Here is an 18,221-nt window from a genome sequence, read left to right as displayed (position 1 = left end):
CTACAGTGCCAGTCCTCTGGCCTCAGGACAGGCACATCTCTTATGTTCTGCCACCTCCCACTTGGTATGCTTCCAGTCTTGTTGGACCAATGAGGAAATTTGGGAAATACTCAGTTCTTCAGACCCAGGAAGGCACCCATCAGGGTCCTGGTTCTGGTTCTATGGGCCCTGGTGCAGTAGAATCTGCTTCAGGGGGATAGTCTGCCGGGTTCAGATCCCGTGTTTCCCTGATCACCAGCATCAGGCTCAGCGCCAGGAATCTGGTCTGGCTCCTTAGCCAGTGACTCTGTAGCCACTGGTTCAATATCCTGCTCACTGCTAGATTCCAGGCTTTGGGGGATGCTGCACTCTATTCCCCCCACCCAAGAGTCAGTCCTAACTAGGTTCGCTCCACCTCCTCTCAGTTTTTCCTGAACAATTTTTATACTTCAGGAAAATTTGGGAGTCCCTGCTAATGTGTCCGGCTTCTGCATAGATGGTGCAGGTGTGGTTACATAAAGATTCATACTCAAAGTATTAGTTTGCTGTTAGCATATAGGAACAATCCATAACTGATACAGAAAAATAACACCATTTTGTCAAAAAGTAGAAGACATGGATTTTATTCACCAGATTTTTTGCACTATGCTATGGAAAAATAGGATACATCCTTTCATTTTGCTGAAAAGTAGAATTTGGGGTAGGCTTGACTCATCAGAAAAAAAATTACTAACCAATGGTGAGGCAACACCAGTGGCATATCATTCAGTCCTGAGTACCGGTATATTATTAATGGTGCAACTCTGAGACCTAAAACCAATTAAAGTTTTGCCAATGATTTAAAATTATCAGGATTGTGCTCTACTAGCCTGTACCATGGTTGTAGCCAAGGGGGAGCAGGGAGGGGCAGCTGTCCCCCTTAAATCAATAAAAATCAATAAAAATACATAGCTAACTGAGGTTCTCCCCTCCCCCCAAAAAGGCCTGACTCCCTAACAAAAGATCTGCCCCCCCAACAAAAATCCTGGCTACGCCCATGGCCTGTACTTAGGCCTGTAGCCTTACTAAGACATAAGTAATTAGGACATAGGTATCCCCAATGCTTTTCTTGCACATTGTCATGGCACATGGCATTATGGTGATGTGCAGCAATGCAAGCATGTGGCAAACAGATGTGGCTGTAAAATAGTTTCCACAACGGTATCCAAAAATGAGGTGGAATGCAAAATATTTAATACTTCTCTATAAATCGTTTAATAAGAATATGAAATAAGCTAAGCCACATATGTGTATATCTACACATACATTTTTATTTCATCTTTAGGACTCTGTGTTGCTATTATAGTTGGCAGGTCAGGCCCTGCTCCGAGTACCTTAGGGTTCCCATATTTCAAAAAGTAAAATCCAGGCAGCCCTAGAGTACCTTCACTTTGGTGGAAAGAAATATCAGCTTCAGAGAGCAATTCTTAATTTTCTAAGGCTCTAGATCATCATTATTGGAATCCCTGACAGAGGAAGTACAGAGCTGTTTCCCTTACTGCTTTTCATAGTTGATACAAAACAGTCTTAGTTTGCAAAGTGTTTAGGTGCTGAATACAGTGGTGCCCCGCAAGACGAATGCCTCGCAAGACGGAAAACCCGCAAGACGAAAGGGTTTTCTGTTTTGGAGGCGCTTCGCAAGACGAATTTCCCTATGGGCTTGCATCGCAAGACGAAAGCCCATAGGGAAATGCTGGCGGTCGGGAGCAAAGACTTTCGCCCACAGCCGGCCTTCAGAAGAGGACCTCTTCTGAAGGCCGGCGGGGGGCAAAAGTCTTTGCTCCCCCCCCCGCCTGCCTTCCCCCCTGCCTGCCCCGGGCGATCTTAAAATGCTGGCAGGCGGGAGCGAAGCGTTCGCTGCCGACCCCCAGCATTTTAAAACGCTGTTCCGAAGCAGGGCGGGGGGCGGGAACACCTGCCCCAGCCGCCCCACTTCGTAACACTGTTCCGAAGCGGGGCGGGGGGCGGGAACACCTGCCCCAGCCGCCCCGCTTTGGAACGCTGCTCCGAAGCGGGGCGGGGGGCGGGAACACCTTCTGAAGGCGGGCGGGGGGCGAAAGTCTTTGTCCCCCCTGCCTGCCTTCCCAGGGGCTTTTAAATCGCCCCGGACAGCGGAGAAGTCCTCCGCTGTCCGGGGCGATTTTAAAATGCCGCCCGCCAGCATTTTAAGATCGCCCGGACAGCGGAGAAGTCCTCCGCTGTCCTGGGGTTTTTTAAAATGCTGGGGGTGGGAAGAAAAGCCCTTGTCCCCCCCCCCCAGCCTTCAGAAGAGGTCCGGGGACAGACTGTCCCCGGACCTGGTCTGAAGGCGGTTTCCCTAGGAACGCATTGATTGATTTTCAATGCATTCCTATGGGAAACCGTGCATCGCAAGACGAAAAACTCGCAAGACGAAGAGACTTGCGGAACGAATTAATTTCGTCTTGCGAGGCACCACTGTATGTTGTTTTGCTGTTGTGCGGATTTGTACTGTGATAGTTCTAGGGGGGGCTCCCCCTAAACTAGAGCTTTCCAAACTTTTCATGTTGGTGACACACTTTTTATACATGCATCATTTCACAACACAGTAATTCAGTTTTACTAGCAAACTGGAGGTTAAACTAACCCCTTTCCAACCCCAGGAGGAGTGTGGAGAGCGTTCCTGCGACACATCTACACATTGCAGCTGACAATGTGTCTTCACACAGTTTGGAAAGCTCTACCCTAAACCCTAGGATTGAATAAATGCAGGGACACAGACCCTGTATGTGTGCCTGGGACCCATGGGCTCTTGCCACCGCTTGGCAGAGAGAGAGGCAGGCACCCAACTTTTGTAACAGTATGCTCATATTAAGTTGTTCTTAACATTCCCTGTTATTGTGAGTCACCTTGAGCTGAGGAAGCACAGGATAGAAAGAGTCTAAATACATAAATCAACCAACCAGTAGTATTATCTTCTCTGAAGCAGACTCATTATCAGACTTTGTACCATAAAGAAATTTCACTGCAGTCTGTTACATCCTGTAGCTCCTTGTCTGTAGTAACTCACTACTTCTTCCTGTGTTGCGAGTTTGACAGGGGCCTCTACTTATCAGCAAAGTCCTAAAACCCATGCCATTACTCAGGAGCCTATTTCACTATGGTCGAAATTATTTGGGTCTGCCCTGCAGATACCCAAAACACAAAAGGTCCAAATATAAGGCATCATTATTTTCAGGAATGAGAATTTACACCCAAGTTTGAAATTCATGGAAGCATTGTATTAGATTTATCTATTTTAAGGTAAAGGGAGCCCTGACCATTAGGTCCAGTCATGGACGACTCTGGGGTTGCGGCACTCATCTCGCTTTACTGGCCAAGGGAGCCGGCGTGGTAATCTAATACTACACAGAACTGGTTCATAATTACATAACTGTTTAGCTTTTCTTCAGCCATTAAGTCAAATCCCTTACTATTCCATTGCATCCAACAACTGCATCTCTCTTCTGTTGTACAAAATCAAACAGCGGCAAAAACAATAGTCTTGGGGCATTTTCTCACTTTTGCTATTTGCAGGTGAGATTCATTCGCATACTGGCAAATTTAGGTTGCACAGTTAAAGTGGAGTTTTGCAGTACGGAAAGTGATAGGAAAATGCACTGGAAAGTAGTGGATAACAACTGCATGCTGTGATGTTGTATAATAGCACAGCAAACAGATCCAGATGGCTGCTTAAGAAACAGGTCATCTGGAAGTGACCTTAGACCCGTCTGTCAGTACCATTTTCTTATGAAGTTACAAATGCCTTAACTTGGTTCCAAGATAACACACCACAGAATCTTACCTACCCTTGGCTTTCAGAAGTTGTGTATAAATACTCATTGTTTACCACCAGAGTTGGCCATACGCTGATTTTTGTTTTTTTGTTCTCACAGGACAATCCCTCGTGACTTCCTGTTTTATCCAGCATCTCCTACAACTTCCAGTATCTTGCAGTTGCATGATTATTTGCATACTACAAGACTTTTCACCAGCTCAATGTCTGTTACTTTTGACAAACACATTGTCAAAGCAACTGTCTGCTTTAGAGGAAAAGCTCTGTGTCTGTTCAGAGAGAAATTGTGTGTGTGTGTGTGTGTGTGTGTGTGTGTGTGTGTGTGTGTGTAAGAGAGAGAGAGAGAGAGAGAGAGAGAGAGAGAGAGAGATGCATACATTAGGCCATTTCTTTTTAGTCTTTCCCCTTGCACTGGGGCATTACTGTATGTGCATCATGAACAGAAGAGATTGTTAGAAAGCTTCTATAATTTGCAGAACCAATTAAAGAAAGCTTGCATGCTCTGGGGCACCAAAACCTGATATTTATAACTTATAATTTGCAGTATGTATCTTCTTACAGATGGCAGGGCCTAGAAGTTCAGATAAGTCTGCATCACATCATGGCCAGTTTGTTAAACTGAGGTGAGTGTTAGATATAGATTAGGCTCTGCCTTCTGCCACTTTGATCCAGGGCCTCTCATTTGATCTTTCCACAGACTGTTCAGCCATATACCAAGTATTTGTTTCCTCACTCTGCATAATGTTACCAGATCTTTTCATATGTACATTTAAACTGGGTACATTTCATCTTCTCTTTTATTACCACATGTTTCTGATTTCATGCAAAATGTATGTTTTTACTTCTTTCCTAAAATATGATATTCAACCAGCAAGATTACTTTAATGTTCCCGCTAAATGTGCCTGCCGTTTCTTTTTTCTTTCTTTAATTTAACAATTGTATGAAGTGTGAAAAGCCTTTGACCATTTTGGTGAAAGACCTGATGAGCAGGAAATGGAAAACCTCTGCCAAGTGAGCATGAAAAAACAAAAGTAAGGAGTATTTCTTTCCCTCATCACCACCACCTCCACATAGGAGGAAGGGAACACATGACTGGACTTCAGAGAGTGAAGAAGAACTCAAGAAAATATACTACAATTTCTTCAGCAGGATAGCTTTACATAATAAAATACCCACTGATGCACAGGCCAACATAACATAAACAAACTTTAAGGGCTGTATCCAACTTAGGATTGCTCAAGAGTAGAATCATAGAATCATAGAATCATAGAGTTGGAAGAGACCACAAGGGCCATCGAGTCCAACCCCCTGCCAAGCAGGAAACACCATCAGAGCACTCCTGACATATGGTTGTCAAGCCTCTGATATTAGAACCTAATAGTAGAACCACTGATATTAAGTTAGCCATGTTTATTAACTTCCGTGGGTCTACTCTGGTTGTGACTAATATTAGATGCAGCCCAAAATGTATTTTACCCTTTGAGCAAGAAACTATAGCATGATCAGACTGGAGAAAGCGTCATGATTTATTTACTTTCTTCCCCCGAGGAGCTGAAAGTTCCTTATTTATGGTTCACAGGCAGTCTCCCATCCTGAGAGCTTGTAGGACTAGATCTGGTTTGTTTTAGCAGTAGAAGCACGTCATGTTCCTTCAGACTATTCTCTGCTTTAGAAAACAGGGCAGGAGACAATGGTATAGATGGGGAAGTGTGGGAATTTTGAAGTCACTTGACTGCATCAAGTTACAGGCTAGTTCCAAATCACACAGGTAATATGATGTTGACTCCCTCAAGTAAGGGATCTGAACAGCAATGTCCTAGAGCATACCTGGCATCAGTGTAGCACAGAGTAGACATGGAGTAATAACAGTCATGGACATTGAATAAGACATATTTCAGTCAGGAAAAAAGATACATGGATAGAAACAGGATGATAAGAGGAATGGGTAAGCATGAAGATAAGATTGATGGATGATGAAACACTGCAAAAATCCAAAAGGGCCACATCTACACGATGAATCTCCTACATTGATATTGTTGAGAGTTTGGGGGATTCCATTGTTGAAGGAACCAGGCAAGTTTCTTGGTGAGTTAATGGCCCTAACTATGGGTTGTTATTAGTATAGAAAAGTATATGCCAGAGGGGAAATGGGTGGGTCCTCTCCCTCACCTGGATGGTAGAGAGAAAAACAAAAGGCTCTGTGTGTGTGAGAGAGAGAGTGGGGGCTTTTATTTTTCTCACTACCATCCAGGTGAGGGAGAGGGCCTGTCCATCATAGGCTCAGGTTATATATGTGTGTATATAAACCATATATCATAAAGACACCACGGTCTCTGCTGTCCCCCATTCACCTAGCAACAGACTAGCAGAAACAGGAGATCATTCTGAATGGGCAGGGAGGAAAACAGAGCTAAAGGATGGAATGGAGATATCCAGAAAAGCACAGGGCCTAGAAGGAAGACTTATCTTGCCATCTGTCACAAATTATTTAATGGGTAAATTATTTAATGGGATGAATGGGCGAGTCTCTATTCTGTTTTTTAAAGAACCCCTGTTCACATTTTTAATAGAAAATAAAATATATTTGTCTCTTTATAAGGTAAGCAGTATTAACATCACTAGTATGCAAGATTAATGTTGCTTATGGAAGAAAGAGGTTCACAATCAAATCACAGGTTTGCTGCTGTGCAATTCTAAGGCATTAGCTTTGCTTACAAGACAATAGGTTTAATCTCCATATTCCATACATTCTCATTATACATCTTCTGTCAGCAAAATTAAATTAGACAACCTCACTATTTGCATCATCTCGGTATTAATGCTATTTAGAATATAAAGTGTTCCTTTACTTTGTGCTTATGTTCCTTATCACAAATCATTTTGCTCTGGAAGGATAATATTACAGTTCATATATGGTAACAGTACTATTGCTTTTTAATATTTTCTAATACAAAATGCTGTTTTAATATCTCATATTTTCCCTTTTATTTACAAGCAAGTATTCCATCCTTGCTGAATGTATGAAAGGTAAGCAGGCTGCTCTATAATCATAGAATCATAGAGTTGGAAGGGACCCTGAGGATCATCTAGTCCAACTCCCTGCAATGCAGGAATATTTCGCTGGATCAAACCTGCGACCTTGGTGTTATCAGCATCATGCTCTAACCAATTGAGCCATCCAGCTTAGGCAAAACTCAAATTAAAGCAATGGCTTCCACAAGGAAAGCAGGCAAAACTTTTTCTATTTTCACTTTATCTATTTTAAGGTAGCTGCTATGTATTGTAAGCAATTTATTGTCTGTCCAGGTTAACTGTTTTTGCTTAAACTTTGAGAAGCAGATTAAGAAAGACACATAACAAAAGTGTCAGAAAGAGTATGTGCCATCGAAGAGTTAGAGGACACACCAAGACAGGTAGCTAGAAGCTAAGTTTATTGCCTCTCTTTAAAGAGAAGCGCATAGCAAACCCCTCATTCTATGCAGTTAAAACTAAGCCCCATACCACCTAGTGAGTAAACCATATAATGACACTATCTGTATATCAGTCATACCTGACACAGTCCAATTCCTCATCAGATGAAGTCTGAAGACATTATGGGTCTCCTGACTACCCTATACACCTAAAGCATCTTCAGAGAAGTGATGTCAAAGTTTCTAACTCACCTGCAGCAGCTGCCTTGCCTGTAGCATAAAAGAAGGTTTAACTACCTCCCAGGCACAGGAAATGCCGAGCATTAGAGGATGCAGGCACAGGCAGCCACCCATCAAGAGAACACATGCTTCTAAGATCAGAAGAACCAGAATTAGGGACCTCCTCAGGAAAAAAAAAGGATGTCTCAGAAGCAGGGAACCTTGAAGGATGAGCTAACCTGCTGCAGCTGTGCAGACAACATAAGCTCCCAACTGAAGACTTAGTTGCTGGAACAATGCAGCTCTTTAGCAACACAGCTTCTTGAGCCATCTCCCCACTCTGACTGGACCCAAGGCTGGCCCAAGACCTTTTGGCACCTGAGGTAAACCACAAAATGGTGGAAAGAAGAAGTGAGTGAAGATCTACATTGGGAACAAGGGGGACTAAATATCTATATTGAGAACAAGGATGGTGGGGTCGAAACAACAACAATAATAATATTATTATAATAATTTATTATTTATACCCCGCCCATTTGGCTGGGTTTCCCCAGCCACTCTGGGTGGCTTCCAACCAAATATTAAAATACAGTAAAACAACCTTGCCCAATGGCTGAAGTGGGAATCAAAAGCCATTGTGGTGGGAGAAAGGGCCCACCCTGAATTACATCAAGTGGGTGCAATGCCCAAGAGACCCCAGAGGACAGCCCCCATCATTTCATCGGGGGGGGGGAGACCAGCAGCACCTCCTTTTTGCTGAGAGACCACTGTAGAGGCAGTATGATGGGGGCTGCCAACGAGGTGGCAGATCTAGCCTCCATGGAGTACACTGCAGCTGGCGCTGTCATTGCAGCAGTGGCAGGCAGTGCTTTCCTTGGAGGCCGGCTTTTCTGCCCTTGTGGATCCTGGTGCCCAAGGCAGTTGCCTCACCTTGCCTCATGAGTGGGCTGACCCTACCTCAACTCCCTGCAAAGACTTTGCTGAGAAGCATTCAGCCTGCTCTTCGACTGCTTTGCTGTGTTTGACCCTGTCTTTGTCTCATTACCTTGCTACAAGAGCAAGCCTGCACTTGATAGGTCTTTCTGTGATTGCCTTCAGCTTCTTCTATAGACCCTGTTTTTCCAGATTGCCCTGATATCTGACTGGCCATTTCCTTTCCTTAGGCTTAGTTTCAGAGATCAACGCAGGACAGCACTTTGGTTACACTGTACCACCTGCGTCTTACAAAACAGAACCCATGGGCATCTGTTGGAATTTTCCCCTCAATGCTAATTGCCATGTGGGGGGATTTTGACTGATATGAAGGTTGGTGAGTGAAGGCTTAAACCTGTAAGAAAAACACTGGGGCCTAATTTGATCAGCAGAATGTTTGTTATCTGGTGGGCGGGGCTTGTTTGGAATCAGCCCCTCCCTTCAGTGTGTTCCGTTAAGTTTCAGTTAAGAGGGACCAACTGTCTCTTCTTCTTCTCTTGCCTCAGACTTGCCTCACGCTGTTGTATTTAGTTTCTCTCATTATGTTATTTTGTTCCGTTTTCTTTATTACTAAAGCTTAGTTTACATTTATGTGAATCACTTATATTTCTAAAAAGAAAGAAAGAAACTCTGCTGAGGAAAGTTGTGGAATGTCTTAAATATGAGTAATATTAGTTTACATTTATGTGAGCCACTTATATTTCTAAAAAGAAAGAAAGAAACTCTGCTGAGGAAAGTTCTTAACCTGAAGCACTATTTCTGGGTTAGCGGAGTCTGTAACTTGAAGCGTATGTAACCTGAAGCGTATGTAACCTGAGGTACCACTGTATTTACTAGGTCCTTAGCCCCCTCTCTACACCTTTTGCTTTGCAGGGTATTACTTTTTTGGTGCAGTGTTACTAGGCACTGTAAATGGGCTGTGTGCACAATTTTGGCAGGCTTACGCTTGTTCCTGTATTCTGCTGCTGTGCAACAGAATCACTGGGTAATCTTGGTCCAGCTATCAGGATAATCAACCTGGGGTGGGTATGTCCAGTGAATTCCTTGAAGGTATTATTTGGCCATATTTGACTAGATTTTAGACCAGAGGTAGCCAACGTAGTGCCCTCCAAATGTTTTGAACTACAATTCCCATCATCCCTGACCATTGGCCCTGCTCATTTGGGCTGATTGGGAGCTGGGTCTCAGGTTCCCCACCCCGGCCCTGTGCATTTGGTTCACAGTACAGGATACATTCTCCTCTTCTGTTCCTCTTCACGATACAGTTATTTGAAAGTGTGCTCCAATGCTTAACAGTTTTACTGAAGGAGATGAGACAGCATACACTTCAGAAAGAAAGAAAACATACACAAAGAAACATTTAAAGCTTGGCAGGCAAGGCTGAAGTCAGGAGACAGATATTTCTTAGTTCACTTTTCTCTCTTAGATAAGCAGGCACACATTCCCAAGAATTTCATAAAATCATTTGCAGTTCTACACATGCACGTACAAGTGCCGAGCTGTTTTACAAGATACACAGAAATTCTTACTCACCCACATATCTTTCTGATGACAGAATCCAGTCACCACTTTGGATCTTCAAGAAGTTATTTATTATATAAACTGGGAGAATAGAGAGGATACCTGGAACTCTTGGATTATAAGCTTAGAACCAGGTTCTAGCTATAAAACAAAATACCCAACTTTGTAATCTGTTGTTGTTGTCTTTTGTTTGTCCTTACAATGATATCATAAAGAAGGTCACTGCTATTCCCATTTTACAGATAATATCAGAGACTGGTGTAGTTTCTTCAAGACTTCTTTCAGCACAACCCTATCCATGTCTAGACAGAAGTCCTATTAAGTTAAATTGGCCTCACACTCAATGAAATGTGTATATTATTATTATTATTATTAGCCTTCCACACCTCAAAGCAGTGTACAATTAAAACATTTTTTATAACCACAAACGTAAATATGTCTAAAAAACAAAATAAACACCCATGGCAGAAACTCATTCATTCAGCTAGGAAAGGCTATTGAAACAAAAATGTATTCAATTGTGTTTGGAAACTGCCAATAATAGGCATGCCTCATATCTCATAGATGGGGGACTACGAGCGAGGCGGGAGCCGCTTTGTCATGTTCCTGGTGCTGTTTGCCCCACGCTCCTGGCTGCATACTGAATAATTTTTGTAAGGTCTCGAATATAAGTCGCACTCACGGTTGGAATTTGGGGGGAAAGTGTGGCTTATATTCAGGCCAATACGATAATGGTTTTTCATCAGGTAGGGGCTTTAGATAGCCATATGTATGACTTCTGACTTCATTTGTAAAGCCCACAATTAATATTCCTCTTCTCCCCCTCTTACCACCATTCCATGCTACCCAACTGCTCCAACATTCCTTAAATCATAGCACCATCATGACTACTGGAATAAAATGGAGTTTGCTTCTGCTGCACATGTACTGGGGAATAAGCACCATTTTGTTCTTTTAAAAAGGGATAATCTATTTAAAGTCTCTGTAACCATGTACATGCCTGGCTGGTTGCCTTATAAAATATTTTTAAAACTTAAGAAGGAAGGAAGGAAGCTGCAGTGACCAGCATCAGTCCCAGTGGGCCCCAGAATGCTAATTCAGGTGTTGCCGTGGGCCCTGTGCACTGCACTCTACAAGGTTATTTGGGGGCACCTAGTGTTCTGGGGGCTGTGGAATTTGGCTCTGGGGCTCAGCCCTAGTTGCACCTCTGCCTGGGGTGTTTCTATACCGTTGGGACTGTAGCCTGGCATGTTAATTCTAAAAAAATCGGTTGTAAATGGAAGCATTTTCAATTAAATAATATATTTGTTTTATTTTCAAGTAATAGTATGCGTGTACAGCAGAATCACTGTGTGAGAGACGGTTCCCAAAGTCATTTATGGGTATAAAAGAAACAATTAACTTTCAAGAAGCTACAGTAGGGAGGAGCTAATCACATTTACGTACATCTTATAGACATTAGAAAATTGCTGTTGTTTCACTGCATCCTTGAAGTGAGTTGAATGCCTAAGAGATAGCAAAGGCTTAAATGCCCATGTTTTAACTGTAAAACAACAAAACAAACACCCTGGTATCATTCCCTGTTGGTATGAAGCAGAGATTTCCTACATCCTACAGAAAGTAGCTAGATTGGCAGGGAAGAATCTGATGCAATGTATCTCATCTTCAAGGTGAGGGACAGGTCATTTTGCTATGCATATTTATGCATTAATATGCAGAAAAGTGGCTTGGAGGGTTTTTTATAGATATCTTAATTCTGCTGATGCAAAAAGAGAAGGAATTTACAGGTGTCGCTTTGGAACACAGACTACTGATAAACAACTTGCCATTTTGCAGTGTCTGGTCACATTTGTAGTCTTTTGGGATGCAAAAGGACTGGAAGGATTATTGCACAATTTAAAGGCACTTCTGTCACTTTAACTTTTATTTTAAAGCTAAATTAGTAGATTTCTTTTTTGTCTGGTTTTCTGCATTGCTTCTGTTAAACATTTAGCTTAGCCTACATTCAGCCGCAAAAACAAGACAGAAAGAAGGAAACATGCAGCACTTGTCAGAAAACTTTTTTAGTTTGACCTTATGTGGAGGCAGGCTAGCATAAAGCTATGGACAAGTGGATTGTGATTTATTAATATTAGCATCTGTAGACACTTCACACATTTAATGCTTTGATCTGATCCATCAGCAGCACTAAATTGTCATGTAATTGTTTAATTGGTCAAAATATACACCATGATACATAGACTATGGTATGCATGAAGTGCCTGAATGTTTAGTCCTGGTGAATAAACACTTTTCTATTAGGACAAATTAAAATATACACAAAGACCAGAACAGGGAGTAATCAAAACAGTTTAATATTGCATTCTTTTGTGGCCGTGCAGCATCTATGCTTCAGCTGATATAAAAATGTTCTGTTGAATTTTATATAGCTCTACAGTTTGTCAAGGTATGGTAATGTTCCTGTAGAAATAAATGGTCATTTGTTTGTACTTAATTTTCATATTAGTTGTGGGAAGTGTGCTACACACACACACACACACACACACACAAGAAAATAAAAGGATTTGATTCTTTATATACCTCATATTACAGCTGAGCAGTCACACAGCTAGAGTTAAGGATATGAGAAGTATTTCTGAAATCCTTGCAGAATTTCCATCAGGTCACTGTAGTAATAATTATGCATGTATGCAGTTAATGTTCCCTGACTGCTTCTGATCCTCTGTGTCTGTTCTCTTTCTGTGCTCTCCTGTTGAGATCATACAGTCTGAATCTAACATACTGTAAACTGGTCAGAACTCAAAACCCTGGCAAATTATACGCCTTGCCTGTGGAACAGAACACTCTCTATCCCCATACAACAGCAAAGAAAGTATAACACACGAGACATTTCTTGTGTAATTGAATGTATATTCTTCACATTAGAAAATGTCTGGAAGAGCCTTAGTTATATTCCCTGCTGTTGTCCAGAAATTATTTCCTCTTATATCAAGAAGCACATTTCTCCTGAGAATTTAATTTCAAGTAAGTGGGCCGGGGTGGGGGTGGGGTGAACAGAAACTCACATCCATGTAAATGAGATAAGGATGACTTCCCCTTTCTTCCTCTTTTAAAACTAGCTGATCATGTTTGCAGGAAACAATGCAAAAGCTACCCCATTCTTTAAAAAAAAAAAAAAGAAAGAAAGCAAACAAAAAAATGTGTTTTAGGCAATTATGGAAAATAGTGTTAGAAAAATGGACAGGTTGTGAGCTTGCTGAGTAGTCCCGACCTTAATCTTGAACTGTTGCTCACATTCATGTCTCTGTAAACATGAACTGCTGTGCTGCAAAATGCTCCAGCCACTCTGCCTTTTTCTTGCTCTTGCTGAAGGCACCTGACTTCTAGCTGAAAACCTTCAGTCCTGCTTCCATCTGCATTGCACAATTCCCATTGTATCAAGAGACCTTGGGCTACAACAACGGATCACAAAGGGGTGGGTGGCTAAGCCTGCCCAAGGCAAAGGCCTTGCACAGGTGCTATTATGGCAGAAAATATTCAGGCATCAGTTTCAAAAACTAGACTGTTTGATATAGACATTCTGTTACTTTCCAGATACACTAAAACTCTTTCAAATATACACAGTGAATGGCTCTAGCTTTCCTGCTGCTGTTTTTTAAACACCTTCCCCCCTTTTTTTGTTTGCTAACTTTTATATGATATAATGGGGCCTGATTACCATGCTCTTTCATTGTTTTCTCCTGCCCATTTTTTACTCCAAAAAACAGTGAAGAAATGTCTCATTTTCCTTTTAAAAAGCCAAATCCCATGTTTTGCAGCTAACAGCAGATTCAGACAGCTACAGCTTATCTTCTTCTACCTTGGGACAACTAGTCTCGGTCAACACACATGGATGGAAGATATCTGATATTGGTATCATCCGGGACTGCAATATGTTACAGTGAAAAATAACCATTAGAATTCACCTTCATTTTGATTTCCAGCTGCTAAGCCCTGCTCCTGTTGCAGCCACATTCACTTCAGTGATGTTTGTCATTCGAGCAACATTCAATGGGTTTTTGACTGGAACATGCCTAAGGCACAAAACAGTGTCTTTAAACAAACAGCATCTTCATCGCTTTCTAGCCTGATATACCTGCCCCATCTGTGTTTTGCTGCTGTTCTTAAACATTTATTCGGTACCGGGAGTCTGCAAGTCTCTGTACTGCACCCTGCTTGCAATCTAAACAACACAGGCAGGAAAAGAAAGGCCCATGTTGGATAAAAAGTAGCAAGTACAGGAAGAGAAAGTTTGACTGGTATGTGTCTGACGGATGACTCTATGACAGGGATGGCCAACGTAGTGCCCTCCAGATGTTATTTGACTACAACTCCCATCACCCCTGACCATTGGTCATGATGCCTGGGGCTGATTGGAGTTGTACATTGATAACTTCCGGAAGGCAGCACATTTGATGTATTCTCCCCATCCCCTGCCTCTGTACCCAGTTACTCAATTTTTTTCTTTTTCTTTTTTGCCACTGCAGACTGTAACACCTGGAAGTTATCAATGGCTAGCCTTGAAAAGTGAAAGGTAAGCTGCTATTCATAGAAGCCACAGTGACAGTTATTTAAAATAAAGAGACTATTCCTTCTGTTCTCCCCCCACGCTCAGAACTCCCATTGTTTTCAATGACAATCTTGCTAGCATATGGATGGAAAAGAGGGTCAACCCAATATTCTTAATAGCAGTTGGCACTTCTGAGCTCGCTGCAGGCAGTGACTAATCCAAGCAGGGTGACATCATTTTGGGACTCTGGCAGTTTGTGCTGTCTGAGAAAGATGCTGCTTTTAAACCAGCTTCTGTGCTGTTTAAATAACTGATCAACTGTTCAAAAAAGGATTTATGGAAACACTCAGGTGCAAACATTCAGGTGCTAGTCTTATAGAAAGTAGATCCGTTTAAATCATCTAAGTCATGTCTATGAATTTCAAAGGGTCTACCCCGAGTAGCGTTAACATTGGCTATAATCCACATTCTTTTCTGCTGTTGGTGAGTGGCTTCCATTTGGCTTTTCTGCAAAAGAGGCAGACATATACACCAAAGATTCTCATTCTGATTCATTCGCCATCAGTTTTACTCCACATTCCACCCATCTCACCTCACCTCACCTATTTTTAAAGTTTGGCCTGTAGATTTAGATTAGTAAATATATGTTTGTCCATGTATTTTGTCTTAAGAAGCACAATAGTAGTGTTTTTTTTAAAAGATATAGCACTATATCAGCAATGAAAGGGAGATGGTTTTGTGATGTCACAGGACCAATCAGTGCTGTCCATAACTGACTTCTGCTGAAAGCTGGCAAACAAGTTTTTGATGAGCTTCACCTTAGCTGTACTGTATTGTAAGTCACTTTGAGTTGTCATAGAAAAAAGCAACTAATACATTTAATAAATAGTAATAATAATATTAGAGATAAAAATATTCATCTGACACAAAGAACATTTTGGCATCATCAGCTGGTATAAAGATTATCAGATCTGCAACTTTCTCCTGGTTTTGGCAACATCAGTGAGGGAGGCACCAAACCTTTCCTTTGAACCTTCCAGATGTCTTGGCTGTCAGTGTCACCCAAGGTGCTTATTTGTCCTGGAACCTGAGTACCTGAAAGTAAGTCATTATTATGTATTTTTTGTTTTTATGTTATGAACCACCCTGTGATCTTCAGCTGAAAGGCAGTATACATACATACAATAGCGTAGGGCTGAGTGATCATCTCTGGCTGGTCTACAGTCTACGACTCATTAGGACCATGCAACTTCCATTGCATGGGTGTAATTAATATGCACTTTTTGTTATGTAAGTACATCGGAAGCTGCCTTAAACTGAATCAGATCACTGGTCTATCTAACTCAGCACTATCTACACTCAATGGCATTGGCTCTTCAGGGATTTATGCAGGGGTCTTTCCCAAACCTACTTGGAGATGCCAGGGATTGAACCTGGGACCTTCTGCAAGCAAAGGAGATGCTCCGCCATCGAACTACATCAGGGGTCAGCAAACTTACAGCGCCTTGGGCCAGTGCCTCCAGCGCCGATCGCACGGCGGGCCAGAGGACGGGGAACACGTGCCCATACGCGTGCACACACGCTATTTCCAGCGCACTTCCAGGTCAGAGGAGCGCATGTGCATGGGCTTCCTCCAATCTGGATGTGCACCGGAAATAACGCGCATGTGCAAATAACGCTTGTGCATGCGCACAAACTATTTCCGGTGCTCCTCCGACCCGGAAGTGGGCAGTTGTGCAGCACAGCGCTGGTATGAGCGGGTGGCGGCAGCAGGCGCCACCACAGGCCGGATAAACAAGTCCTTTGGGCTTTATCCGGCCGGTGGGCCTTAGTTTGGGGACTCCTGAGCTACATAGTTGCTAAGAGGAAGCCTCTGCAATGTTGAGATGGAGAGACAATAGCATCAGTGAAAATTCTGTCTTCACACCAGTGGAAATTCCCTGGAAATGCAAATAGCAGCTTTAGAGAGAACATTTTTGTTTGGGCCATGGCAAGAAAAGGGAGACCATTATTAACAGAACAAAAAACACACACATTGATGGCACTCGCACAATTAATATTTCATCTAAACTGGCTATAACAAATTATTGGGGTGTAAACTTTCATAGGCAAGGACAGTGAACAGTGAAGAGATTGCAATTTAAGTGCTTAACCTTACCTTTTTTTCTGCCATTTTTCAACTGGTAGACCTAGTAACTGATGCTGTTTTCAAGTGGGATTCCATCACATGCTAGCAAATTCAGTTTGTGTAATAAAAGTTCTTCTGGTGCTCTTTCCCAACAAACCCCCTCCCCTTCCAGATGTTCTGTTTATTGAGCATTCAACCTGATTTGTTTGCAGGGAGGTTATATGAAATTGCATCAAGAAATTGTTACCCCCCTCCAAATGCATTGTAAAAAGGACTCCTCTTTGTACCCTTTGCTCTCCACCTTGTGTATTTTGCTACCCTAAATTGAACATGCCTACTTGGAAATAGGCCCCAGTGATTTCAGTTGAGGTTGCTTTCAACTAAATATTGTTGAAGATTTACGGTACATACTGTGGATGCAATCTGGAGAAAAGTAAGCGTGCTTGAAAAGTCTCAGTGAATTAATATGGAAATAACCACCCAGGTCCCACATATTTCAATGGATTTAGGTAAAGGTAAAGGGACCCCTGATCATTAGGTCCAGTCACAGACGACTCTGGGGTTGCGGCGCTCAACTTGCTTTACTGGCTGAAGGAGCCGGCGTACAGCTTCTGGGTCATGTGGCCAGCATGATTAAGCCGCTTCTGGCGAACCAGAGCAGCACACGTTTACCTTCCTGCCGGAGCAGTACCTATTTATCTACTTGCACTCTGACATGCTTTTGAACTGCTAGGTTGGCAGGAGCAGGGACCGAGCAACGGGAGCTCACCCCATTGAAGGGATTCAAAACCACTGACCTTCTAATCGGCAAGCCCTAGGCTCTGTGGTTTAACCCACAGTGCCAACTGCATCCCATTTCAATGGATTTAGATATCCCTAAATTTCCATGGATTATATTTTATGTGTTTCTTGCTGCTGCTGTGAAAATCTCCTTGCACCCATCAACTACAATGTTTGTTTGTTTTTAGCATACCTTATATGTATTGATTAAAACTGATAGCGTGAACAGGATGCCAACTGGGTGTAATGAGGGCAATACATAAAAAGGAAACGGTGTCCTTTGAGATTCTCAAATCTGACAAAAATCCTACTCTCATTTGCATTGCCTGAGTTTCAGTAAGAAAGTAAATTATTAGATTGTACTCCTTTTCTACTCAACAAACCTCACAAAAGTAATAGCAGTTTATAAAATATTTTGCCAAAGGCTTTTAAAATGCAGAATAATTCTCCACTCATAATTGGGTAAACTTTGCTAAAAATAGTTAAACTATAGATGAAAACTGTTGTACCATGGATGCTTTAAGATGTTTAACTCAGGCATCAATGCATTTAAGTGGAAGTTGTCTCTGTTGACTCCCAGCAGAATTTGCTTCCAGGAGAAAAAAAGAGAAGACCTTCAAATAGATTGAATATGGCCCTGAGATGATGTTATTATGCCAATGAAGGAAGGCTACAAAGTTTGGGTTGTTATTTTTAAGTCATGATTTTTCCCACTTATAATATATCAAGCTAGTTTTCAATCCAAATCAAAATGTTACTTGTTTAACCAAACTGAGTCCCCTCCCCACCAAGTAGGAGACTAAATATAAAATGTTTTGCTGCAATTCAGA

At 42.1% G+C, this 18,221-nt stretch overlaps 2 long non-coding RNA genes across 6 annotated transcripts; one reads left to right on the top strand and one right to left on the bottom strand.

Moving 5' to 3' along the window:
• Nucleotides 1-586: 586 nt before the first annotated feature.
• LOC308458884 lies at nt 587-5,054 on the bottom strand. The gene is made up of 2 exons (XR_013977752.1): nt 2,453-5,054; nt 587-1,568 (listed from the first exon to the last, which is right to left on the bottom strand). It is a non-coding gene; the product is annotated as an uncharacterized lncRNA (long non-coding RNA).
• A 2,833-nt stretch (nt 5,055-7,887) lies between these two features.
• On the top strand, nt 7,888-18,221 carry LOC308458328. Of its 5 annotated transcripts, none has more exons than XR_013977222.1 (4): nt 7,888-8,746; nt 14,461-14,507; nt 15,434-15,584; nt 17,972-18,221. It is a non-coding gene; the product is annotated as an uncharacterized lncRNA (long non-coding RNA). The 5 variants fall into 5 exon arrangements; XR_013977223.1 differs by lacking the exon at nt 7,888-8,746 and adding an exon at nt 8,846-9,099 and having other exon boundaries at nt 15,524-15,584; nt 17,975-18,221; XR_013977224.1 differs by lacking the exon at nt 7,888-8,746 and adding an exon at nt 8,846-9,099 and having other exon boundaries at nt 15,524-15,584.

Source organism: Podarcis pityusensis (assembly GCF_964106645.2).
Source record: "Podarcis pityusensis genome assembly, chromosome: 11".
NCBI classification, from domain to species: domain Eukaryota; kingdom Metazoa; phylum Chordata; class Lepidosauria; order Squamata; family Lacertidae; genus Podarcis; species Podarcis pityusensis.
The sequence above is the reverse complement of the archived record's forward strand: the minus strand, read 5'-3'. Positions and strand labels throughout refer to the sequence as shown.